This window comes from Leiobunum rupestre, chromosome 9 (genome assembly GCF_980474605.1).
Source record: "Leiobunum rupestre chromosome 9, qqLeiRupe1.1.hap1, whole genome shotgun sequence".
Lineage (NCBI taxonomy): Eukaryota > Metazoa > Arthropoda > Arachnida > Opiliones > Sclerosomatidae > Leiobunum > Leiobunum rupestre.
Window position 1 is genome coordinate 55423375 of NC_143392.1, and position 25650 is coordinate 55449024.

The 25650-nt window shown below is 43.5% G+C and overlaps 13 non-coding genes and 4 pseudogenes across 13 annotated transcripts; all 17 read right to left on the reverse strand.

The window, feature by feature from the left end:
• Positions 1 to 910: 910 nt before the first annotated feature.
• On the reverse strand, positions 911 to 1102 carry LOC149931432 (U2 spliceosomal RNA). The gene has a single exon (XR_016476299.1). It is a non-coding gene; the product is annotated as a U2 spliceosomal RNA (small nuclear RNA).
• Positions 1103 to 2167: 1065 nt separating this feature from the next.
• On the reverse strand, positions 2168 to 2359 carry LOC149931433 (U2 spliceosomal RNA). Its single transcript, XR_016476415.1, has one exon. It is a non-coding gene; the product is annotated as a U2 spliceosomal RNA (small nuclear RNA).
• A 1065-nt stretch (positions 2360 to 3424) lies between these two features.
• LOC149931434 (U2 spliceosomal RNA) lies at positions 3425 to 3616 on the reverse strand. The gene has a single exon (XR_016476300.1). It is a non-coding gene; the product is annotated as a U2 spliceosomal RNA (small nuclear RNA).
• A 1067-nt stretch (positions 3617 to 4683) lies between these two features.
• LOC149931435 (U2 spliceosomal RNA) lies at positions 4684 to 4875 on the reverse strand. The gene has a single exon (XR_016476301.1). It is a non-coding gene; the product is annotated as a U2 spliceosomal RNA (small nuclear RNA).
• Positions 4876 to 5942: 1067 nt separating this feature from the next.
• On the reverse strand, positions 5943 to 6134 carry LOC149931436 (U2 spliceosomal RNA). Its single transcript, XR_016476302.1, has one exon. It is a non-coding gene; the product is annotated as a U2 spliceosomal RNA (small nuclear RNA).
• A 1057-nt stretch (positions 6135 to 7191) lies between these two features.
• Positions 7192 to 7383, reverse strand: LOC149931437 (U2 spliceosomal RNA). The gene has a single exon (XR_016476304.1). It is a non-coding gene; the product is annotated as a U2 spliceosomal RNA (small nuclear RNA).
• A 1047-nt stretch (positions 7384 to 8430) lies between these two features.
• On the reverse strand, positions 8431 to 8622 carry LOC149931438 (U2 spliceosomal RNA). The gene has a single exon (XR_016476305.1). It is a non-coding gene; the product is annotated as a U2 spliceosomal RNA (small nuclear RNA).
• A 1067-nt stretch (positions 8623 to 9689) lies between these two features.
• Positions 9690 to 9869, reverse strand: LOC149931439 (U2 spliceosomal RNA; annotated as a pseudogene).
• Positions 9870 to 11324: 1455 nt separating this feature from the next.
• LOC149931440 (U2 spliceosomal RNA) lies at positions 11325 to 11434 on the reverse strand (annotated as a pseudogene).
• Positions 11435 to 12499: 1065 nt separating this feature from the next.
• LOC149931441 (U2 spliceosomal RNA) lies at positions 12500 to 12691 on the reverse strand. The gene has a single exon (XR_016476306.1). It is a non-coding gene; the product is annotated as a U2 spliceosomal RNA (small nuclear RNA).
• A 1071-nt stretch (positions 12692 to 13762) lies between these two features.
• On the reverse strand, positions 13763 to 13940 carry LOC149931442 (U2 spliceosomal RNA; annotated as a pseudogene).
• A 1556-nt stretch (positions 13941 to 15496) lies between these two features.
• Positions 15497 to 15578, reverse strand: LOC149931443 (U2 spliceosomal RNA; annotated as a pseudogene).
• Positions 15579 to 16647: 1069 nt separating this feature from the next.
• Positions 16648 to 16839, reverse strand: LOC149931444 (U2 spliceosomal RNA). The gene has a single exon (XR_016476307.1). It is a non-coding gene; the product is annotated as a U2 spliceosomal RNA (small nuclear RNA).
• A 1067-nt stretch (positions 16840 to 17906) lies between these two features.
• Positions 17907 to 18098, reverse strand: LOC149931445 (U2 spliceosomal RNA). Its single transcript, XR_016476308.1, has one exon. It is a non-coding gene; the product is annotated as a U2 spliceosomal RNA (small nuclear RNA).
• Positions 18099 to 19154: 1056 nt separating this feature from the next.
• LOC149931446 (U2 spliceosomal RNA) lies at positions 19155 to 19346 on the reverse strand. Its single transcript, XR_016476309.1, has one exon. It is a non-coding gene; the product is annotated as a U2 spliceosomal RNA (small nuclear RNA).
• Positions 19347 to 20402: 1056 nt separating this feature from the next.
• LOC149931447 (U2 spliceosomal RNA) lies at positions 20403 to 20594 on the reverse strand. Its single transcript, XR_016476310.1, has one exon. It is a non-coding gene; the product is annotated as a U2 spliceosomal RNA (small nuclear RNA).
• Positions 20595 to 21651: 1057 nt separating this feature from the next.
• LOC149931448 (U2 spliceosomal RNA) lies at positions 21652 to 21846 on the reverse strand. Its single transcript, XR_016476502.1, has one exon. It is a non-coding gene; the product is annotated as a U2 spliceosomal RNA (small nuclear RNA).
• Positions 21847 to 25650: the final 3804 nt, after the last annotated feature.

The following is a 25650-nucleotide window of genomic DNA, read 5'->3' on the forward strand; positions in this document are numbered from 1 at the left end:
ATTTCAAACAAAAAGATCGACGGCCATCGAGCGTTTTCAGCCGTCAACGGTAATATCACGCAGAATACATTGGTTCTCGACCCATCAACGACGGTAAGCCGCGTCGAGTGGGGTCATTTCTTGGGAGGGAGGGAGACCACCAGGGAACACGGCGTGCCGGTGGCTGATCTCTTCCTCTCACCCTCTTTTTTTTCATTAACGGGGTATTTGAGTCTTTCTAATAAAATTTGTTTATTTTTAAATATTTTCTTTTACGCTGTTTCTAACTAGTTCGCCAAGGCGATAATTTATCTTCGGTTTTCTCTGGGTCTTTTTTTAAATAAGTGGCAACATGGAACCGTGCTTAATCGATAATTAGAAAAAGTAAGATCTTGATCATACGGAGTTTCCTCCTGCACGCTTACCAGAACAGCTGTAGAGAAGTGTCATGAGATATGGCACTACGAATTGACCGTGGTTGCCGCGTAGTACGCGCCCCGGCATCAGCAACACAAAAACTCGTTTTTTCCAAACCATCCCGCTTTTAACAGTCCCCTATTTCTACAGCGATAGTACCGCAATCCTCGCTAGGTAACTCGATGTAAATAACTTATATGGTGTCCGTTTCGAGAACGGAGTTACCATGGTTTGGGAGGGGTTAATTTTTTTAAAGGGGAAGACGTGTTGCCAATGCGAATGTCGAAAAGCGGCCGGCTGTGAACTCCTAATCATGTCTCCTGTTAGTAACGAAAGTGACTTAAAAAAAACATACCGTTGGTAACGTACGACAGTTAAGGTAAAAAATTACAAAACAAATCCGTCCGAATCTTCAAAATGATCTACTAGCCAATGACGACTTTCCCTCTTATGACGTCAGGAATATATATATATATATATATATATATATGGTGTTTGATTTTAGATTCATTGAGCGAGGTGGGCCGATCCTGGAAGAACTGCAATACCAGGCCAACCCGTGGCGGAGGTGGAGCAAGCTCCGACCTCTCCGCCGCCGTCCAAAAATAAGTTTAATATCTTGGGCCCCGATGGGACCCGTATCAGATATTAAGCTGATAAGAACAGATACTACACTTTGATCTTAGCCAAAAGGCCGAGAAGCGATAACCGGCAAAGGGGGCTTTGGTGGTTGAAAAAGAAAAAGAGTGAGATTGAGCATTCACAAATTTCATAATTATGTTTAAGCAGATTGCTCGTGGTTGGAGATGACAGCGTGTATAACCATCACGTCTGACCAAAGAAGGTAACTTCTTGATTTCAAACAAAAAGATCGACGGCCATCGAGCGTTTTCAGCCGTCAACGGTAATATCACGCAGAATACATTGGTTCTCGACCCATCAACGACGGTAAGCCGCGTCGAGTGGGGTCATTTCTTGGGAGGGAGGGAGACCACCAGGGAACACGGCGTGCCGGTGGCTGATCTCTTCCTCTCACCCTCTTTTTTTTCATTAACGGGGTATTTGAGTCTTTCTAATAAAATTTGTTTATTTTTAAATATTTTCTTTTACGCTGTTTCTAACTAGTTCGCCAAGGCGATAATTTATCTTCGGTTTTCTCTGGGTCTTTTTTTAAATAAGTGGCAACATGGAACCGTGCTTAATCGATAATTAGAAAAAGTAAGATCTTGATCATACGGAGTTTCCTCCTGCACGCTTACCAGAACAGCTGTAGAGAAGTGTCATGAGATATGGCACTACGAATTGACCGTGGTTGCCGCGTAGTACGCGCCCCGGCATCAGCAACACAAAAACTCGTTTTTTCCAAACCATCCCGCTTTTAACAGTCCCCTATTTCTACAGCGATAGTACCGCAATCCTCGCTAGGTAACTCGATGTAAATAACTTATATGGTGTCCGTTTCGAGAACGGAGTTACCATGGTTTGGGAGGGGTTAATTTTTTTAAAGGGGAAGACGTGTTGCCAATGCGAATGTCGAAAAGCGGCCGGCTGTGAACTCCTAATCATGTCTCCTGTTAGTAACGAAAGTGACTTAAAAAAAACATACCGTTGGTAACGTACGACAGTTAAGGTAAAAAATTACAAAACAAATCCGTCCGAATCTTCAAAATGATCTACTAGCCAATGACGACTTTCCCTCTTATGACGTCAGGAATATATATATATATATATATATATATATATATATGGTGTTTGATTTTAGATTCATTGAGCGAGGTGGGCCGATCCTGGAAGAACTGCAATACCAGGCCAACCCGTGGCGGAGGTGGAGCAAGCTCCGACCTCTCCGCCGCCGTCCAAAAATAAGTTTAATATCTTGGGCCCCGATGGGACCCGTATCAGATATTAAGCTGATAAAAACAGATACTACACTTTGATCTTAGCCAAAAGGCCGAGAAGCGATAACCGGCAAAGGGGGCTTTGGTGGTTGAAAAAGAAAAAGAGTGAGATTGAGCATTCACAAATTTCATAATTATGTTTAAGCAGATTGCTCGTGGTTGGAGATGACAGCGTGTATAACCATCACGTCTGACCAAAGAAGGTAACTTCTTGATTTCAAACAAAAAGATCGACGGCCATCGAGCGTTTTCAGCCGTCAACGGTAATATCACGCAGAATACATTGGTTCTCGACCCATCAACGACGGTAAGCCGCGTCGAGTGGGGTCATTTCTTGGGAGGGAGGGAGACCACCAGGGAACACGGCGTGCCGGTGGCTGATCTCTTCCTCTCACCCTCTTTTTTTTCATTAACGGGGTATTTGAGTCTTTCTAATAAAATTTGTTTATTTTTAAATATTTTCTTTTACGCTGTTTCTAACTAGTTCGCCAAGGCGATAATTTATCTTCGGTTTTCTCTGGGTCTTTTTTTAAATAAGTGGCAACATGGAACCGTGCTTAATCGATAATTAGAAAAAGTAAGATCTTGATCATACGGAGTTTCCTCCTGCACGCTTACCAGAACAGCTGTAGAGAAGTGTCATGAGATATGGCACTACGAATTGACCGTGGTTGCCGCGTAGTACGCGCCCCGGCATCAGCAACACAAAAACTCGTTTTTTCCAAACCATCCCGCTTTTAACAGTCCCCTATTTCTACAGCGATAGTACCGCAATCCTCGCTAGGTAACTCGATGTAAATAACTTATATGGTGTCCGTTTCGAGAACGGAGTTACCATGGTTTGGGAGGGGTTAATTTTTTTAAAGGGGAAGACGTGTTGCCAATGCGAATGTCGAAAAGCGGCCGGCTGTGAACTCCTAATCATGTCTCCTGTTAGTAACGAAAGTGACTTAAAAAAAACATACCGTTGGTAACGTACGACAGTTAAGGTAAAAAATTACAAAACAAATCCGTCCGAATCTTCAAAATGATCTACTAGCCAATGACGACTTTCCCTCTTATGACGTCAGGAATATATATATATATATATATATATATATATATATGGTGTTTGATTTTAGATTCATTGAGCGAGGTGGGCCGATCCTGGAAGAACTGCAATACCAGGCCAACCCGTGGCGGAGGTGGAGCAAGCTCCGACCTCTCCGCCGCCGTCCAAAAATAAGTTTAATATCTTGGGCCCCGATGGGACCCGTATCAGATATTAAGCTGATAAGAACAGATACTACACTTTGATCTTAGCCAAAAGGCCGAGAAGCGATAACCGGCAAAGGGGGCTTTGGTGGTTGAAAAAGAAAAAGAGTGAGATTGAGCATTCACAAATTTCATAATTATGTTTAAGCAGATTGCTCGTGGTTGGAGATGACAGCGTGTATAACCATCACGTCTGACCAAAGAAGGTAACTTCTTGATTTCAAACAAAAAGATCGACGGCCATCGAGCGTTTTCAGCCGTCAACGGTAATATCACGCAGAATACATTGGTTCTCGACCCATCAACGACGGTAAGCCGCGTCGAGTGGGGTCATTTCTTGGGAGGGAGGGAGACCACCAGGGAACACGGCGTGCCGGTGGCTGATCTCTTCCTCTCACCCTCTTTTTTTTCATTAACGGGGTATTTGAGTCTTTCTAATAAAATTTGTTTATTTTTAAATATTTTCTTTTACGCTGTTTCTAACTAGTTCGCCAAGGCGATAATTTATCTTCGGTTTTCTCTGGGTCTTTTTTTAAATAAGTGGCAACATGGAACCGTGCTTAATCGATAATTAGAAAAAGTAAGATCTTGATCATACGGAGTTTCCTCCTGCACGCTTACCAGAACAGCTGTAGAGAAGTGTCATGAGATATGGCACTACGAATTGACCGTGGTTGCCGCGTAGTACGCGCCCCGGCATCAGCAACACAAAAACTCGTTTTTTCCAAACCATCCCGCTTTTAACAGTCCCCTATTTCTACAGCGATAGTACCGCAATCCTCGCTAGGTAACTCGATGTAAATAACTTATATGGTGTCCGTTTCGAGAACGGAGTTACCATGGTTTGGGAGGGGTTAATTTTTTTAAAGGGGAAGACGTGTTGCCAATGCGAATGTCGAAAAGCGGCCGGCTGTGAACTCCTAATCATGTCTCCTGTTAGTAACGAAAGTGACTTAAAAAAAACATACCGTTGGTAACGTACGACAGTTAAGGTAAAAAATTACAAAACAAATCCGTCCGAATCTTCAAAATGATCTACTAGCCAATGACGACTTTCCCTCTTATGACGTCAGGAATATATATATATATATATATATATATATATATATATGGTGTTTGATTTTAGATTCATTGAGCGAGGTGGGCCGATCCTGGAAGAACTGCAATACCAGGCCAACCCGTGGCGGAGGTGGAGCAAGCTCCGACCTCTCCGCCGCCGTCCAAAAATAAGTTTAATATCTTGGGCCCCGATGGGACCCGTATCAGATATTAAGCTGATAAGAACAGATACTACACTTTGATCTTAGCCAAAAGGCCGAGAAGCGATAACCGGCAAAGGGGGCTTTGGTGGTTGAAAAAGAAAAAGAGTGAGATTGAGCATTCACAAATTTCATAATTATGTTTAAGCAGATTGCTCGTGGTTGGAGATGACAGCGTGTATAACCATCACGTCTGACCAAAGAAGGTAACTTCTTGATTTCAAACAAAAAGATCGACGGCCATCGAGCGTTTTCAGCCGTCAACGGTAATATCACGCAGAATACATTGGTTCTCGACCCATCAACGACGGTAAGCCGCGTCGAGTGGGGTCATTTCTTGGGAGGGAGGGAGACCACCAGGGAACACGGCGTGCCGGTGGCTGATCTCTTCCTCTCACCCTCTTTTTTTTCATTAACGGGGTATTTGAGTCTTTCTAATAAAATTTGTTTATTTTTAAATATTTTCTTTTACGCTGTTTCTAACTAGTTCGCCAAGGCGATAATTTATCTTCGGTTTTCTCTGGGTCTTTTTTTAAATAAGTGGCAACATGGAACCGTGCTTAATCGATAATTAGAAAAAGTAAGATCTTGATCATACGGAGTTTCCTCCTGCACGCTTACCAGAACAGCTGTAGAGAAGTGTCATGAGATATGGCACTACGAATTGACCGTGGTTGCCGCGTAGTACGCGCCCCGGCATCAGCAACACAAAAACTCGTTTTTTCCAAACCATCCCGCTTTTAACAGTCCCCTATTTCTACAGCGATAGTACCGCAATCCTCGCTAGGTAACTCGATGTAAATAACTTATATGGTGTCCGTTTCGAGAACGGAGTTACCATGGTTTGGGAGGGGTTAATTTTTTTAAAGGGGAAGACGTGTTGCCAATGCGAATGTCGAAAAGCGGCCGGCTGTGAACTCCTAATCATGTCTCCTGTTAGTAACGAAAGTGACTTAAAAAAAACATACCGTTGGTAACGTACGACAGTTAAGGTAAAAAATTACAAAACAAATCCGTCCGAATCTTCAAAATGATCTACTAGCCAATGACGACTTTCCCTCTTATGACGTCAGGAATATATATATATATATATATATATATATATATATATGGTGTTTGATTTTAGATTCATTGAGCGAGGTGGGCCGATCCTGGAAGAACTGCAATACCAGGCCAACCCGTGGCGGAGGTGGAGCAAGCTCCGACCTCTCCGCCGCCGTCCAAAAATAAGTTTAATATCTTGGGCCCCGATGGGACCCGTATCAGATATTAAGCTGATAAGAACAGATACTACACTTTGATCTTAGCCAAAAGGCCGAGAAGCGATAACCGGCAAAGGGGGCTTTGGTGGTTGAAAAAGAAAAAGAGTGAGATTGAGCATTCACAAATTTCATAATTATGTTTAAGCAGATTGCTCGTGGTTGGAGATGACAGCGTGTATAACCATCACGTCTGACCAAAGAAGGTAACTTCTTGATTTCAAACAAAAAGATCGACGGCCATCGAGCGTTTTCAGCCGTCAACGGTAATATCACGCAGAATACATTGGTTCTCGACCCATCAACGACGGTAAGCCGCGTCGAGTGGGGTCATTTCTTGGGAGGGAGGGAGACCACCAGGGAACACGGCGTGCCGGTGGCTGATCTCTTCCTCTCACCCTCTTTTTTTTCATTAACGGGGTATTTGAGTCTTTCTAATAAAATTTGTTTATTTTTAAATATTTTCTTTTACGCTGTTTCTAACTAGTTCGCCAAGGCGATAATTTATCTTCGGTTTTCTCTGGGTCTTTTTTTAAATAAGTGGCAACATGGAACCGTGCTTAATCGATAATTAGAAAAAGTAAGATCTTGATCATACGGAGTTTCCTCCTGCACGCTTACCAGAACAGCTGTAGAGAAGTGTCATGAGATATGGCACTACGAATTGACCGTGGTTGCCGCGTAGTACGCGCCCCGGCATCAGCAACACAAAAACTCGTTTTTTCCAAACCATCCCGCTTTTAACAGTCCCCTATTTCTACAGCGATAGTACCGCAATCCTCGCTAGGTAACTCGATGTAAATAACTTATATGGTGTCCGTTTCGAGAACGGAGTTACCATGGTTTGGGAGGGGTTAATTTTTTTAAAGGGGAAGACGTGTTGCCAATGCGAATGTCGAAAAGCGGCCGGCTGTGAACTCCTAATCATGTCTCCTGTTAGTAACGAAAGTGACTTAAAAAAAACATACCGTTGGTAACGTACGACAGTTAAGGTAAAAAATTACAAAACAAATCCGTCCGAATCTTCAAAATGATCTACTAGCCAATGACGACTTTCCCTCTTATGACGTCAGGAATATATATATATATATATATATATATGGTGTTTGATTTTAGATTCATTGAGCGAGGTGGGCCGATCCTGGAAGAACTGCAATACCAGGCCAACCCGTGGCGGAGGTGGAGCAAGCTCCGACCTCTCCGCCGCCGTCCAAAAATAAGTTTAATATCTTGGGCCCCGATGGGACCCGTATCAGATATTAAGCTGATAAGAACAGATACTACACTTTGATCTTAGCCAAAAGGCCGAGAAGCGATAACCGGCAAAGGGGGCTTTGGTGGTTGAAAAAGAAAAAGAGTGAGATTGAGCATTCACAAATTTCATAATTATGTTTAAGCAGATTGCTCGTGGTTGGAGATGACAGCGTGTATAACCATCACGTCTGACCAAAGAAGGTAACTTCTTGATTTCAAACAAAAAGATCGACGGCCATCGAGCGTTTTCAGCCGTCAACGGTAATATCACGCAGAATACATTGGTTCTCGACCCATCAACGACGGTAAGCCGCGTCGAGTGGGGTCATTTCTTGGGAGGGAGGGAGACCACCAGGGAACACGGCGTGCCGGTGGCTGATCTCTTCCTCTCACCCTCTTTTTTTTCATTAACGGGGTATTTGAGTCTTTCTAATAAAATTTGTTTATTTTTAAATATTTTCTTTTACGCTGTTTCTAACTAGTTCGCCAAGGCGATAATTTATCTTCGGTTTTCTCTGGGTCTTTTTTTAAATAAGTGGCAACATGGAACCGTGCTTAATCGATAATTAGAAAAAGTAAGATCTTGATCATACGGAGTTTCCTCCTGCACGCTTACCAGAACAGCTGTAGAGAAGTGTCATGAGATATGGCACTACGAATTGACCGTGGTTGCCGCGTAGTACGCGCCCCGGCATCAGCAACACAAAAACTCGTTTTTTCCAAACCATCCCGCTTTTAACAGTCCCCTATTTCTACAGCGATAGTACCGCAATCCTCGCTAGGTAACTCGATGTAAATAACTTATATGGTGTCCGTTTCGAGAACGGAGTTACCATGGTTTGGGAGGGGTTAATTTTTTTAAAGGGGAAGACGTGTTGCCAATGCGAATGTCGAAAAGCGGCCGGCTGTGAACTCCTAATCATGTCTCCTGTTAGTAACGAAAGTGACTTAAAAAAAACATACCGTTGGTAACGTACGACAGTTAAGGTAAAAAATTACAAAACAAATCCGTCCGAATCTTCAAAATGATCTACTAGCCAATGACGACTTTCCCTCTTATGACGTCAGGAATATATATATATATATGGTGTTTGATTTTAGATTCATTGAGCGAGGTGGGCCGATCCTGGAAGAACTGCAATACCAGGCCAACCCGTGGCGGAGGTGGAGCAAGCTCCGACCTCTCCGCCGCCGTCCAAAAATAAGTTTAATATCTTGGGCCCCGATGGGACCCGTATCAGATATTAAGCTGATAAGAACAGATACTACACTTTGATCTTAGCCAAAAGGCCGAGAAGCGATAACCGGCAAAGGGGGCTTTGGTGGTTGAAAAAGAAAAAGAGTGAGATTGAGCATTCACAAATTTCATAATTATGTTTAAGCAGATTGCTCGTGGTTGGAGATGACAGCGTGTATAACCATCACGTCTGACCAAAGAAGGTAACTTCTTGATTTCAAACAAAAAGATCGACGGCCATCGAGCGTTTTCAGCCGTCAACGGTAATATCACGCAGAATACATTGGTTCTCGACCCATCAACGACGGTAAGCCGCGTCGAGTGGGGTCATTTCTTGGGAGGGAGGGAGACCACCAGGGAACACGGCGTGCCGGTGGCTGATCTCTTCCTCTCACCCTCTTTTTTTTCATTAACGGGGTATTTGAGTCTTTCTAATAAAATTTGTTTATTTTTAAATATTTTCTTTTACGCTGTTTCTAACTAGTTCGCCAAGGCGATAATTTATCTTCGGTTTTCTCTGGGTCTTTTTTTAAATAAGTGGCAACATGGAACCGTGCTTAATCGATAATTAGAAAAAGTAAGATCTTGATCATACGGAGTTTCCTCCTGCACGCTTACCAGAACAGCTGTAGAGAAGTGTCATGAGATATGGCACTACGAATTGACCGTGGTTGCCGCGTAGTACGCGCCCCGGCATCAGCAACACAAAAACTCGTTTTTTCCAAACCATCCCGCTTTTAACAGTCCCCTATTTCTACAGCGATAGTACCGCAATCCTCGCTAGGTAACTCGATGTAAATAACTTATATGGTGTCCGTTTCGAGAACGGAGTTACCATGGTTTGGGAGGGGTTAATTTTTTTAAAGGGGAAGACGTGTTGCCAATGCGAATGTCGAAAAGCGGCCGGCTGTGAACTCCTAATCATGTCTCCTGTTAGTAACGAAAGTGACTTAAAAAAAACATACCGTTGGTAACGTACGACAGTTAAGGTAAAAAATTACAAAACAAATCCGTCCGAATCTTCAAAATGATCTACTAGCCAATGACGACTTTCCCTCTTATGACGTCAGGAATATATATATATATATATATATATATATATATATATGGTGTTTGATTTTAGATTCATTGAGCGAGGTGGGCCGATCCTGGAAGAACTGCAATACCAGGCCAACCCGTGGCGGAGGTGGAGCAAGCTCCGACCTCTCCGCCGCCGTCCAAAAATAAGTTTAATATCTTGGGCCCCGATGGGACCCGTATCAGATATTAAGCTGATAAGAACAGATACTTTTAATTGTTTATTAAAAGCTTCGTTTGATTTTACATTTTTACATTTTTACATTCGTTATATATTTGTTCACGGTTTAATTAATTAAATTAGCGCGAACAATCGTTTAAAAGGGATCATTGTATAAAAGTCGAGCTAAGAACTATGTTAAAACTTTTAAAAATTGAATTTAAATCATATTTTTCCTTTTTTAATTTCTTTTTCTGGAGTTCTACTACGTCTTCTTTTGGGATAGTTTTTCAGGAGTTCGGTTATTCTTACGACGAGGTCTTCTGCTGTCCGGGTTAGGCTGATTGAACGTGTGGGGGCTCTGGCATTGATTTTTTCGAGGAGGGCTTGAAGTTCGTTTTTCCTTAGTAGGTTAAGGCCTGGCACTTCGTTATAGTTCCAATCTAATGGATCGAATCTTGGTCTGGTTGTTGGGCTGTCATGTTCGTTGGTGTCAGATTCGTATTCAGGTTCGGGTTCTAGGTCATCTTGCTGTGGTGGTGATTTCAGTGCGTCGGCGAAGGAACAGATTTTGGCGGGAGGATCAACGGTCTTTGGAGAAGGTGTCGTCAAGTAAAAACTTTCGTTGGAGGTCTTGGATTCGTCTGCCTGGGTAAGTACTGTTTTTTTACTTAAATTTTTTCCTTTTAGGTTGTCTTCTACGGTGGTCTCATTGGATTCCGGGTGCTTGGCTGGTGGCGTAATTTCTCCGTTGGACTCTGGAGGTTGGCGAGCCTTTTTCTTCTTTTTCGGGCAATCCCGAACCTGATGCGTGTCTTTGTGACAATAAAAACACATTCTCTGGACTCCCCTATAGGTGATTTGAATTTGATGTCCATTTATGGTCATCAGGTTCGGGATTGGCCCCTTGACTTTTACTTGCAGGCGACGAGTTCCCGTGTAGAGATCTTTCAGAGCCCCTGTCTGGTAGGTCTCCCAGACTTCTGATATGACGTCACAACAGGACTTCAAGGCGTTTTTGAAGACAGCTAAATCCCACCAGCTCGGTGCATCCCTTACTGTTATGTAAGAGACCGGATCTGCCACCCCAGTGATATCTAGCTGCTTGTTGTCGACGATGATGCCACTATCGACGGCTCTCTGATAGCTTGCAGTATCTCGAAAAGTGATCAGAGCTTCGGACTTCGATACCATTTGAAAGACGGTAATTTTCTTCAGGCCGACGTGGTCGAAAAGGGCTTGCGCCAAATCTTCAACGCCGACACCGTCGAACTTTATACGGGCTGTGGTAGCCTTGAGTGCAGAAGCTGGAGCTGAAGTTGGAACAGGAGCTAGCTGATTAACAGCCGTCGACGTCTCAGGAAGCATGGTGGCTGGCTTTGACGTCAGGATTGCGGCGTGATGACTGGAACCGCCAGGCGGCGATCCCCGGAGTAGTGGATCCAAGACTGCGGACGGCTGGAACAACTGGACTGGAACTATGGCACTGGATCAGCAGGACTGGAACTGTGGTACTGGATCAGCAGGACAGGTGAGTATACTACCCTTTTACAGGTACATACGATTCCCGGCCTTTGGCTTTGAAGAAAGGAGCAAACAGATACTACACTTTGATCTTAGCCAAAAGGCCGAGAAGCGATAACCGGCAAAGGGGGCTTTGGTGGTTGAAAAAGAAAAAGAGTGAGATTGAGCATTCACAAATTTCATAATTATGTTTAAGCAGATTGCTCGTGGTTGGAGATGACAGCGTGTATAACCATCACGTCTGACCAAAGAAGGTAACTTCTTGATTTCAAACAAAAAGATCGACGGCCATCGAGCGTTTTCAGCCGTCAACGGTAATATCACGCAGAATACATTGGTTCTCGACCCATCAACGACGGTAAGCCGCGTCGAGTGGGGTCATTTCTTGGGAGGGAGGGAGACCACCAGGGAACACGGCGTGCCGGTGGCTGATCTCTTCCTCTCACCCTCTTTTTTTTCATTAACGGGGTATTTGAGTCTTTCTAATAAAATTTGTTTATTTTTAAATATTTTCTTTTACGCTGTTTCTAACTAGTTCGCCAAGGCGATAATTTATCTTCGGTTTTCTCTGGGTCTTTTTTTAAATAAGTGGCAACATGGAACCGTGCTTAATCGATAATTAGAAAAAGTAAGATCTTGATCATACGGAGTTTCCTCCTGCACGCTTACCAGAACAGCTGTAGAGAAGTGTCATGAGATATGGCACTACGAATTGACCGTGGTTGCCGCGTAGTACGCGCCCCGGCATCAGCAACACAAAAACTCGTTTTTTCCAAACCATCCCGCTTTTAACAGTCCCCTATTTCTACAGCGATAGTACCGCAATCCTCGCTAGGTAACTCGATGTAAATAACTTATATGGTGTCCGTTTCGAGAACGGAGTTACCATGGTTTGGGAGGGGTTAATTTTTTTAAAGGGGAAGACGTGTTGCCAATGCGAATGTCGAAAAGCGGCCGGCTGTGAACTCCTAATCATGTCTCCTGTTAGTAACGAAAGTGACTTAAAAAAAACATACCGTTGGTAACGTACGACAGTTAAGGTAAAAAATTACAAAACAAATCCGTCCGAATCTTCAAAATGATCTACTAGCCAATGACGACTTTCCCTCTTATGACGTCAGGAATATATATATATATATATATATATATATATATATGGTGTTTGATTTTAGATTCATTGAGCGAGGTGGGCCGATCCTGGAAGAACTGCAATACCAGGCCAACCCGTGGCGGAGGTGGAGCAAGCTCCGACCTCTCCGCCGCCGTCCAAAAATAAGTTTAATATCTTGGGCCCCGATGGGACCCGTATCAGATATTAAGCTGATAAGAACAGATACTACACTTTGATCTTAGCCAAAAGGCCGAGAAGCGATAACCGGCAAAGGGGGCTTTGGTGGTTGAAAAAGAAAAAGAGTGAGATTGAGCATTCACAAATTTCATAATTATGTTTAAGCAGATTGCTCGTGGTTGGAGATGACAGCGTGTATAACCATCACGTCTGACCAAAGAAGGTAACTTCTTGATTTCAAACAAAAAGATCGACGGCCATCGAGCGTTTTCAGCCGTCAACGGTAATATCACGCAGAATACATTGGTTCTCGACCCATCAACGACGGTAAGCCGCGTCGAGTGGGGTCATTTCTTGGGAGGGAGGGAGACCACCAGGGAACACGGCGTGCCGGTGGCTGATCTCTTCCTCTCACCCTCTTTTTTTTCATTAACGGGGTATTTGAGTCTTTCTAATAAAATTTGTTTATTTTTAAATATTTTCTTTTACGCTGTTTCTAACTAGTTCGCCAAGGCGATAATTTATCTTCGGTTTTCTCTGGGTCTTTTTTTAAATAAGTGGCAACATGGAACCGTGCTTAATCGATAATTAGAAAAAGTAAGATCTTGATCATACGGAGTTTCCTCCTGCACGCTTACCAGAACAGCTGTAGAGAAGTGTCATGAGATATGGCACTACGAATTGACCGTGGTTGCCGCGTAGTACGCGCCCCGGCATCAGCAACACAAAAACTCGTTTTTTCCAAACCATCCCGCTTTTAACAGTCCCCTATTTCTACAGCGATAGTACCGCAATCCTCGCTAGGTAACTCGATGTAAATAACTTATATGGTGTCCGTTTCGAGAACGGAGTTACCATGGTTTGGGAGGGGTTAATTTTTTTAAAGGGGAAGACGTGTTGCCAATGCGAATGTCGAAAAGCGGCCGGCTGTGAACTCCTAATCATGTCTCCTGTTAGTAACGAAAGTGACTTAAAAAAAACATACCGTTGGTAACGTACGACAGTTAAGGTAAAAAATTACAAAACAAATCCGTCCGAATCTTCAAAATGATCTACTAGCCAATGACGACTTTCCCTCTTATGACGTCAGGAATATATATATATATATATATATATATATATATATATATATGGTGTTTGATTTTAGATTCATTGAGCGAGGTGGGCCGATCCTGGAAGAACTGCAATACCAGGCCAACCCGTGGCGGAGGTGGAGCAAGCTCCGACCTCTCCGCCGCCGTCCAAAAATAAGTTTAATATCTTGGGCCCCGATGGGACCCGTATCAGATATTAAGCTGATAAGAACAGATACTTTTAATTGTTTATTAAAAGATTGTCGTTTTTTACATATTTACATTTTTCATTTGTTATATATTTGTTCGCGGTTTTAATTAATTAAATTAGCGCGAACAATCGTTTAAAAAGGATCATTGTATAAAATTCGAGAAGAGAACTATGTTAAAATTTTAAAAACTAAATTTAAAACATATTTTTTCCTTTTTTAATTTCTTTTTCAGGAGTTCCACTACGTCTTCTTTTGGGATAGTTTTTCAGGAGTTCGGTAATTCTTATGACGAGGTCTTCTGCTGTCCGGGTTAGGCTGATTGAACGTGTGGGGGCTCTGGAATTGATTTTTTCGAGGAGGGCTTGTAGTTCGTTTTTCTTCAGTAGGTTAAGGCCTGGCACCTCGTTATAATTCCAGTCTAATGGATCGAATCTTGGTCTGGTTGTGGGGCTGTCATGTTCGTTGGTGTCAGATTCGTCTTCAGGTTCGGGTTCTAGGTCATCGTGGTGTGGTGGTGATTTCAAGGCGTCGGCGAAGGAACAGATTTTGGCTGGAGGATCTACGGTCTTTGGAGAAGGTGTCGTCAAGTAAAAACTTTCGTTGGAGGTCTTGGATTCATCTGCCTGGGTAAGTACTTTTTTTTTACTTGTATATTTTTCTTTTAGGTTGTCTTGTACGGTGGTCTCGCTGGATTCCGGGTGCTTGGCTGGTGGGCTAATTACTCCGTTAGACTCTGGAGGCTGGCGAGCCTTTTTCATCTTTTTCGGGCAATCCCGAACCTGATGCGTGTCTTTGTGACAGTAAAAACACATTCTCTGGACTCCCCTATAGGTGATCTGGATTTGATGTCCATTGATGGTCATCAGGTTCGGGATTGGCCCCTTGACTTTGACTTGCAGGCGTCGAGTTCCCGTGTATAGATCTTTCAGAGCCCCTGTCTGGTAGGTCTCCCAGACTTCCGAGATGACGTCACAGCAGGCTTTCAAGGCATTTTTGAAGACAGCTAAATCCCACCAGCTCGGTGCATCTCTTACTGTTATGTAGGAGACAGGATCTGCCACCCCAGTGATATCTAGCTGCTTGTTGTCGACGATGATGCCACTATCGACGGCTTTCTGATAGCTTGCAGTATCTCGGAAAGTGATCAGAGCTTCGGACTTCGATACCATTTGAAAGACGGTGATTTTCTTCAGGCCGACGTGGTCGAAAAGAGCTTGCGCTAAATCTTCCACGCCGACGCCGTCGAATTTAATACGGGCTGTGGTAGCCTTGAGTGCAGAGGCTGGAGCAGGAGCTAGCTGATTAACAGCCGTCGATGTCGCAGGAAGCATGGTGGCTGGCTTTGACGTCAGGATTGCGGCGTGGTGATTGGAATCGCCAGGCGGCGATCCCTGGAGTAGTGGATCCAAGACTGCGGATTTCTGGAACAACTGGATTGGAAATATGGCACTGGATCAGCAGGACTGGAACTATGGCACTGGATCAGCAGGACTGGAACTATGGCACTGGATCAGCAGGACTGGAACTATGGCACTGGATCAGCAGGACTGGAACTATGGCACTGGATCAGCAGGACAGGTGAGTATACTACCCTTTTACAGGTACATACGATTCCCGGCCTTTGGCTTTGAAAAAAGGAGCAAACAGATACTACACTTTGATCTTAGCCAAAAGGCCGAGAAGCGATAACCGGCAAAGGGGGCTTTGGTGGTTGAAAAAGAAAAAGAGTGAGATTGAGCATTCACAAATTTCATAATTATGTTTAAGCAGATTGCTCGTGGTTGGAGATGACAGCGTGTATAACCATCACGTCTGACCAAAGAAGGTAACTTCTTGATTTCAAACAAAAAGATCGACGGCCATCGAGCGTTTTCAGCCGTCAACGGTAATATCACGCAGAATACATTGGTTCTCGACCCATCAACGACGGTAAGCCGCGTCGAGTGGGGTCATTTCTTGGGAGGGAGGGAGACCACCAGGGAACACGGCGTGCCGGTGGCTGATCTCTTCCTCTCACCCTCTTTTTTTTCATTAACGGGGTATTTGAGTCTTTCTAATAAAATTTGTTTATTTTTAAATATTTTCTTTTACGCTGTTTCTAACTAGTTCGCCAAGGCGATAATTTATCTTCGGTTTTCTCTGGGTCTTTTTTTAAATAAGTGGCAACATGGAACCGTGCTTAATCGATAATTAGAAAAAGTAAGATCTTGATCATACGGAGTTTCCTCCTGCACGCTTACCAGAACAGCTGTAGAGAAGTGTCATGAGATATGGCACTACGAATTGACCGTGGTTGCCGCGTAGTACGCGCCCCGGCATCAGCAACACAAAAACTCGTTTTTTCCAAACCATCCCGCTTTTAACAGTCCCCTATTTCTACAGCGATAGTACCGCAATCCTCGCTAGGTAACTCGATGTAAATAACTTATATGGTGTCCGTTTCGAGAACGGAGTTACCATGGTTTGGGAGGGGTTAATTTTTTTAAAGGGGAAGACGTGTTGCCAATGCGAATGTCGAAAAGCGGCCGGCTGTGAACTCCTAATCATGTCTCCTGTTAGTAACGAAAGTGACTTAAAAAAAACATACCGTTGGTAACGTACGACAGTTAAGGTAAAAAATTACAAAACAAATCCGTCCGAATCTTCAAAATGATCTACTAGCCAATGACGACTTTCCCTCTTATGACGTCAGGAATATATATATATATATATATATATATATATATATATATGGTGTTTGATTTTAGATTCATTGAGCGAGGTGGGCCGATCCTGGAAGAACTGCAATACCAGGCCAACCCGTGGCGGAGGTGGAGCAAGCTCCGACCTCTCCGCCGCCGTCCAAAAATAAGTTTAATATCTTGGGCCCCGATGGGACCCGTATCAGATATTAAGCTGATAAGAACAGATACTACACTTTGATCTTAGCCAAAAGGCCGAGAAGCGATAACCGGCAAAGGGGGCTTTGGTGGTTGAAAAAGAAAAAGAGTGAGATTGAGCATTCACAAATTTCATAATTATGTTTAAGCAGATTGCTCGTGGTTGGAGATGACAGCGTGTATAACCATCACGTCTGACCAAAGAAGGTAACTTCTTGATTTCAAACAAAAAGATCGACGGCCATCGAGCGTTTTCAGCCGTCAACGGTAATATCACGCAGAATACATTGGTTCTCGACCCATCAACGACGGTAAGCCGCGTCGAGTGGGGTCATTTCTTGGGAGGGAGGGAGACCACCAGGGAACACGGCGTGCCGGTGGCTGATCTCTTCCTCTCACCCTCTTTTTTTTCATTAACGGGGTATTTGAGTCTTTCTAATAAAATTTGTTTATTTTTAAATATTTTCTTTTACGCTGTTTCTAACTAGTTCGCCAAGGCGATAATTTATCTTCGGTTTTCTCTGGGTCTTTTTTTAAATAAGTGGCAACATGGAACCGTGCTTAATCGATAATTAGAAAAAGTAAGATCTTGATCATACGGAGTTTCCTCCTGCACGCTTACCAGAACAGCTGTAGAGAAGTGTCATGAGATATGGCACTACGAATTGACCGTGGTTGCCGCGTAGTACGCGCCCCGGCATCAGCAACACAAAAACTCGTTTTTTCCAAACCATCCCGCTTTTAACAGTCCCCTATTTCTACAGCGATAGTACCGCAATCCTCGCTAGGTAACTCGATGTAAATAACTTATATGGTGTCCGTTTCGAGAACGGAGTTACCATGGTTTGGGAGGGGTTAATTTTTTTAAAGGGGAAGACGTGTTGCCAATGCGAATGTCGAAAAGCGGCCGGCTGTGAACTCCTAATCATGTCTCCTGTTAGTAACGAAAGTGACTTAAAAAAAACATACCGTTGGTAACGTACGACAGTTAAGGTAAAAAATTACAAAACAAATCCGTCCGAATCTTCAAAATGATCTACTAGCCAATGACGACTTTCCCTCTTATGACGTCAGGAATATATATATATATATATATATATATATATATATATGGTGTTTGATTTTAGATTCATTGAGCGAGGTGGGCCGATCCTGGAAGAACTGCAATACCAGGCCAACCCGTGGCGGAGGTGGAGCAAGCTCCGACCTCTCCGCCGCCGTCCAAAAATAAGTTTAATATCTTGGGCCCCGATGGGACCCGTATCAGATATTAAGCTGATAAGAACAGATACTACACTTTGATCTTAGCCAAAAGGCCGAGAAGCGATAACCGGCAAAGGGGGCTTTGGTGGTTGAAAAAGAAAAAGAGTGAGATTGAGCATTCACAAATTTCATAATTATGTTTAAGCAGATTGCTCGTGGTTGGAGATGACAGCGTGTATAACCATCACGTCTGACCAAAGAAGGTAACTTCTTGATTTCAAACAAAAAGATCGACGGCCATCGAGCGTTTTCAGCCGTCAACGGTAATATCACGCAGAATACATTGGTTCTCGACCCATCAACGACGGTAAGCCGCGTCGAGTGGGGTCATTTCTTGGGAGGGAGGGAGACCACCAGGGAACACGGCGTGCCGGTGGCTGATCTCTTCCTCTCACCCTCTTTTTTTTCATTAACGGGGTATTTGAGTCTTTCTAATAAAATTTGTTTATTTTTAAATATTTTCTTTTACGCTGTTTCTAACTAGTTCGCCAAGGCGATAATTTATCTTCGGTTTTCTCTGGGTCTTTTTTTAAATAAGTGGCAACATGGAACCGTGCTTAATCGATAATTAGAAAAAGTAAGATCTTGATCATACGGAGTTTCCTCCTGCACGCTTACCAGAACAGCTGTAGAGAAGTGTCATGAGATATGGCACTACGAATTGACCGTGGTTGCCGCGTAGTACGCGCCCCGGCATCAGCAACACAAAAACTCGTTTTTTCCAACCATCCCGCTTTTAACAGTCCCCTATTTCTACAGCGATAGTACCGCAATCCTCGCTAGGTAACTCGATGTAAATAACTTATATGGTGTCCGTTTCGAGAACGGAGTTACCATGGTTTGGGAGGGGTTAATTTTTTTAAAGGGGAAGACGTGTTGCCAATGCGAATGTCGAAAAGCGGCCGGCTGTGAACTCCTAATCATGTCTCCTGTTAGTAACGAAAGTGACTTAAAAAAAACATACCGTTGGTAACGTACGACAGTTAAGGTAAAAAATTACAAAACAAATCCGTCCGAATCTTCAAAATGATCTACTAGCCAATGACGACTTTCCCTCTTATGACGTCAGGAATATATATATATATATATATATATATGGTGTTTGATTTTAGATTCATTGAGCGAGGTGGGCCGATCCTGGAAGAACTGCAATACCAGGCCAACCCGTGGCGGAGGTGGAGCAAGCTCCGACCTCTCCGCCGCCGTCCAAAAATAAGTTTAATATCTTGGGCCCCGATGGGACCCGTATCAGATATTAAGCTGATAAGAACAGATACTACACTTTGATCTTAGCCAAAAGGCCGAGAAGCGATAACCGGCAAAGGGGGCTTTGGTGGTTGAAAAAGAAAAAGAGTGAGATTGAGCATTCACAAATTTCATAATTATGTTTAAGCAGATTGCTCGTGGTTGGAGATGACAGCGTGTATAACCATCACGTCTGACCAAAGAAGGTAACTTCTTGATTTCAAACAAAAAGATCGACGGCCATCGAGCGTTTTCAGCCGTCAACGGTAATATCACGCAGAATACATTGGTTCTCGACCCATCAACGACGGTAAGCCGCGTCGAGTGGGGTCATTTCTTGGGAGGGAGGGAGACCACCAGGGAACACGGCGTGCCGGTGGCTGATCTCTTCCTCTCACCCTCTTTTTTTCATTAACGGGGTATTTGAGTCTTTCTAATAAAATTTGTTTATTTTTAAATATTTTCTTTTACGCTGTTTCTAACTAGTTCGCCAAGGCGATAATTTATCTTCGGTTTTCTCTGGGTCTTTTTTTAAATAAGTGGCAACATGGAACCGTGCTTAATCGATAATTAGAAAAAGTAAGATCTTGATCATACGGAGTTTCCTCCTGCACGCTTACCAGAACAGCTGTAGAGAAGTGTCATGAGATATGGCACTACGAATTGACCGTGGTTGCCGCGTAGTACGCGCCCCGGCATCAGCAACACAAAAACTCGTTTTTTCCAAACCATCCCGCTTTTAACAGTCCCCTATTTCTACAGCGATAGTACCGCAATCCTCGCTAGGTAACTCGATGTAAATAACTTATATGGTGTCCGTTTCGAGAACGGAGTTACCATGGTTTGGGAGGGGTTAATTTTTTTAAAGGGGAAGACGTGTTGCCAATGCGAATGTCGAAAAGCGGCCGGCTGTGAACTCCTAATCATGTCTCCTGTTAGTAACGAAAGTGACTTAAAAAAAACATACCGTTGGTAACGTACGACAGTTAAGGTAAAAAATTACAAAACAAATCCGTCCGAATCTTCAAAATGATCTACTAGCCAATGACGACTTTCCCTCTTATGACGTCAGGAATATATATATATATATATATATATATGGTGTTTGATTTTAGATTCATTGAGCGAGGTGGGCCGATCCTGGAAGAACTGCAATACCAGGCCAACCCGTGGCGGAGGTGGAGCAAGCTCCGACCTCTCCGCCGCCGTCCAAAAATAAGTTTAATATCTTGGGCCCCGATGGGACCCGTATCAGATATTAAGCTGATAAGAACAGATACTACACTTTGATCTTAGCCAAAAGGCCGAGAAGCGATAACCGGCAAAGGGGGCTTTGGTGGTTGAAAAAGAAAAAGAGTGAGATTGAGCATTCACAAATTTCATAATTATGTTTAAGCAGATTGCTCGTGGTTGGAGATGACAGCGTGTATAACCATCACGTCTGACCAAAGAAGGTAACTTCTTGATTTCAAACAAAAAGATCGACGGCCATCGAGCGTTTTCAGCCGTCAACGGTAATATCACGCAGAATACATTGGTTCTCGACCCATCAACGACGGTAAGCCGCGTCGAGTGGGGTCATTTCTTGGGAGGGAGGGAGACCACCAGGGAACACGGCGTGCCGGTGGCTGATCTCTTCCTCTCACCCTCTTTTTTTTCATTAACGGGGTATTTGAGTCTTTCTAATAAAATTTGTTTATTTTTAAATATTTTCTTTTACGCTGTTTCTAACTAGTTCGCCAAGGCGATAATTTATCTTCGGTTTTCTCTGGGTCTTTTTTTAAATAAGTGGCAACATGGAACCGTGCTTAATCGATAATTAGAAAAAGTAAGATCTTGATCATACGGAGTTTCCTCCTGCACGCTTACCAGAACAGCTGTAGAGAAGTGTCATGAGATATGGCACTACGAATTGACCGTGGTTGCCGCGTAGTACGCGCCCCGGCATCAGCAACACAAAAACTCGTTTTTTCCAAACCATCCCGCTTTTAACAGTCCCCTATTTCTACAGCGATAGTACCGCAATCCTCGCTAGGTAACTCGATGTAAATAACTTATATGGTGTCCGTTTCGAGAACGGAGTTACCATGGTTTGGGAGGGGTTAATTTTTTTAAAGGGGAAGACGTGTTGCCAATGCGAATGTCGAAAAGCGGCCGGCTGTGAACTCCTAATCATGTCTCCTGTTAGTAACGAAAGTGACTTAAAAAAAACATACCGTTGGTAACGTACGACAGTTAAGGTAAAAAATTACAAAACAAATCCGTCCGAATCTTCAAAATGATCTACTAGCCAATGACGACTTTCCCTCTTATGACGTCAGGAATATATATATATATATATATATATATGGTGTTTGATTTTAGATTCATTGAGCGAGGTGGGCCGATCCTGGAAGAACTGCAATACCAGGCCAACCCGTGGCGGAGGTGGAGCAAGCTCCGACCTCTCCGCCGCCGTCCAAAAATAAGTTTAATATCTTGGGCCCCGATGGGACCCGTATCAGATATTAAGCTGATAAGAACAGATACTAAATTATTTTATTATAAATACTGAATTTACAAAGTGTAAAAAGTTACAAATTGTTCAAACAATTATGTCAGATCATATGATCCGTTTACGTTCTCGTTGACTATAAAGAGGTTCCTTTTAAAGGGTAAGTATACATTTTTCCAATAGAATTTTTGTACGTTTGTTTTCGTACTCGTTTTGTGTTTATTTTTAAACGTTTCGGATATAAAATTAAGTTGTCGTTAATTTTAAAGGTAAGTTCACTTATTTAGTTATTGTTTTATATTTCTTTTCAGGTTTTTTTGAGTCTAGAGTTTAGCGGCATTAAAGGTAAGGAGACATTATAATGGATGAACGTATAGTTTCGTTGTTCGTACGTTTATTTACGGGTATCACAGTTAAGTTTCAACTAATTGGCCATTACAGCGGTTATTTCGTACTGTGGGTCCTTAAATTTCGGAACTGGTGAAGTAACATTCTCGTTGTAGACAAGGTTGTGACTAGTGTTTGATATTTCCTTTGATATTGTGTGTTTGTACAATGACTGATTTATGTTCTTTTAGGAATTAACAGTTTCTAGAGCATCAACTTTAATTTATCGTTTTCGAGTTGGATCACTGGACATGGGTCAGCACACCAGCGATCTTTGAACACCCCTTCCGAAAAGCGTCGGTGATCGAGTCGCGCGCGATATAGAATATTGTGGCGAACCCGAGCGATAATTATCGAAGCCGATTCTTTTTTGTTATCAAAGACCGCACGATTTCTGCCTTTCCATAACTGGAAAAGCACTTCCGCAAGTAGTACGGTGGTCGAATAAATACATTCTTTCGGGACCGGAAGAGGGGTCAAATAAAGCATCGTCATCCATGAAAGGAAACGAGCTCCTAGGAAACGTCGAACGTGGTTTCGAATTAATTTGGCGTTGTCACATTCGTAGAAAATATGGACTTGGGTTTCGATGGCTCCACAATACGCGCAGTGACGCGTAGTCGCCATGTGTCGGGTAAACAGGATATCTCTTGTAGGTAACGCGTTGTGCACGATCTTGAAAAGGAGGTCTCTGCGTCGGCCTTCCAAACACTTCGCCGATGACCTATTGAACGCAACTCCCCAGTTAATGGAGGGTTGTAGCTCGCAAATACGAGGGGTAGTTTTTTCGCGAAGAACCTCTGCGAAAAACTTGTTGGACTTTGATAGAAGGTCGACATCAGGGTCGATCTTTTTTACTTTCGACGCTAGTTCTGTAAATTTAACGTATTGTGGGTGCACATTACCCGCGTGTAGCCTCGATGCGTCCCACGGAATTTCTAGAATGGTTTTACTTGTTGATGAGAGGTTGAAAATAATAGAATCCCTCACTGAATGGTCTTTGCTATTTAGGCAGGCCGTATATCTTGACATTTCAAGAGCGTTGAGGAGTGAGTTTACCTCTGGTACCGCAAGACCCCCTTCTTTCGTTGTCAGATACATTGTCGCCCGCGCGACAGTTTCGTAATTGCCATCCCAGATGAAGGCGAACATTTTCTTCGTGACCAACTGTATTTCTTCCTTGGAGAACGACAGCAGTGGTACGCCGTACGTCAGACGTGGCAAAGCGACTTGTTTAATAAGTTGCACTTTGGCACGCATCGAAATCTGAAAATTTTCCCATTCCTCGAAGGAGTCGGTGAATTTCTCTATGAAACCTCGCGTCGAATCCGGAGAAACGCCATCATTCCGGAAGCGAATTCCTAGAATTTTGATCGGATCATCCGAAAAACGCAACGGGATATCACGCGATAGTTCTACTCGGCGCCCAGAACCTACGGGCGCAATCATCGATTTGCCGAGGTTCAGTTTACTTCCGGATTCTTTGCCATAATCGTTCAACAGACGTAGGACTTCCGCAACGGAGGCGTTATCTTCCAGTAAAAAGTTTACATCGTCCATGTGAGCCGCGTACGTGATTCGCGACTGCTCGTAAGGTTTTCCGGGACAGTGAAGGCCACGAATGATCGGGGATTGTACCACACTTCGAAGGAGCGGTTCCAACGCGAGGCAAAACAAGACCGGCGAAAGAGGGCAGCCCTGTCTGACACCACGATGGATACTGAAAGACGAGGTAAGTTCATTATTTAATAATAATTTACTTTTATTTTCAGAGTACAGCAGCTGGATCCACGAGACGAAACGATGCCCGAATCCGAACTGCGATAGGACGTTGAAGAGGAAACCATGGTTGACCCGATCGAACGCCTTCTCAAAGTCCGTTGACAAGAGGAGACCAGCTTGGCAGCGATCCGAGCAGTTAGCGAGAATGTCTCTGAGTAAGACCATGTTGAATAGTGACTGGCGACCTTTGACTCCGCACGTTTGACCGTGACCTATCAAGGGTGCCGCGATACTTGAGATTCGGATTTCTAGCACTTTGGCCAAGAGCTTCCGGTCCAAATTCAAGAGGGTGATGGACCGCCAAGAAGATGGATTGTCTTTGGTAGTCTCATCTTTGCAGAGGAGCGTTACTACTCCACTGTTAAAAGCCGGCGACATCTCCTCGTTCTCTAGCATGGTGTTGAGAACCTTAACCAGAATAGGTTTCAGGCTTCCCCAAACGAATTTGTAAAGCTCTACTGTTAGGCCATCTGGTCCTGGGGCTTTACCGCATTTCATTTGTCCTAGAGCGTTGGTAAGTTCCGCTTCAGTAATCGGGGACGTCAAAGAGTCTCTGTCTTCTTCACTTAAGGTCGGAAGCTTGACAGCCCCCGAGTTCAAAAAATCTCCGGTAGGTTGGTCGGCATCGTAAAGAGACGCGTAAAAATTCACGAATATATCTTGAATTTCTTTCCTGTCAGTTGTTCGTCCCGTAGGACCCGTAGCAGCTGTGATGTCAACGTGTTTGCGCTTCTTCCTATAATTCCGATAGAAAGCGGCGGAGAAAGTTTCTTCGCCCTCGAGCGTGGAGGCCATGTCGCGGTCCATACGCTCCTCGTATTGTCGACGGTACTCGTCTTGAAGAAGAGATTTTACGTCTTCTACGGCGGCAATAGTCTCTAAATTCGGGTTTTTCACTCGGCTTACTTTTTGTAAGGCCCAGCGAAGAAATGCGGCGCGTTGGCGTTTTTCAGCTGCGCGGGTCTTGCTCTCCTTGACCAGCGCAACTTTGAGTTGCAATTTGGAGTGTTCCCAATCGGCAACCGACTCAACTTTTTCAATGATCCGCGTTAGACGGACCCTCAAAGGATCGTTATCGACTAGTACGGCCGGATTAACTTTCCACACACCCGAACCCCGCGGACGTTTGTCCCCGATCGCCAGGAGCAACGTAACCATGTCATGGTCAGATACTTTTGAAGCTAAACTCCCCACTGGGATAATTTTGGCTTTAGAAATAGTTAAAACGTCACTGTTCGAGATGTAAATCGTGTCCAAGCGCGAGTGTATACCGTTCGAGTGCCACGTAAATTCTTTGGAAGTCGGATGACGCGAGCGCCAAACGTCAATTAAGTTTAAGTCAGTAATATTACGAGAAAGTTCAATAACACTGGGATCGTTGTGAACCCCTACACCGATTCTATCAAGATCCGGGTTTAGGACACAATTAAAATCACCACCTATAATTAAGTGATCGTAATGACCATCTAAATAGTTATACAAATTATTGAAAAACAAACGCCGGGTTTTAGGAACGCACGGCGCGTAAATTGACATTAATCTAAATGTAAAATTGTTAATTTCTAAGTTTAAGCTAATAAGTCTACCCTCGTTATCAGTCCGAAGACCTCGTATCGAGTTTTGATATTTTCGTTTAATTAAAATCGCAGTGCCAGTCGAGCAGGACGACTGTGCACTACTGTACAAAATATACACATCTGGAAATTGTT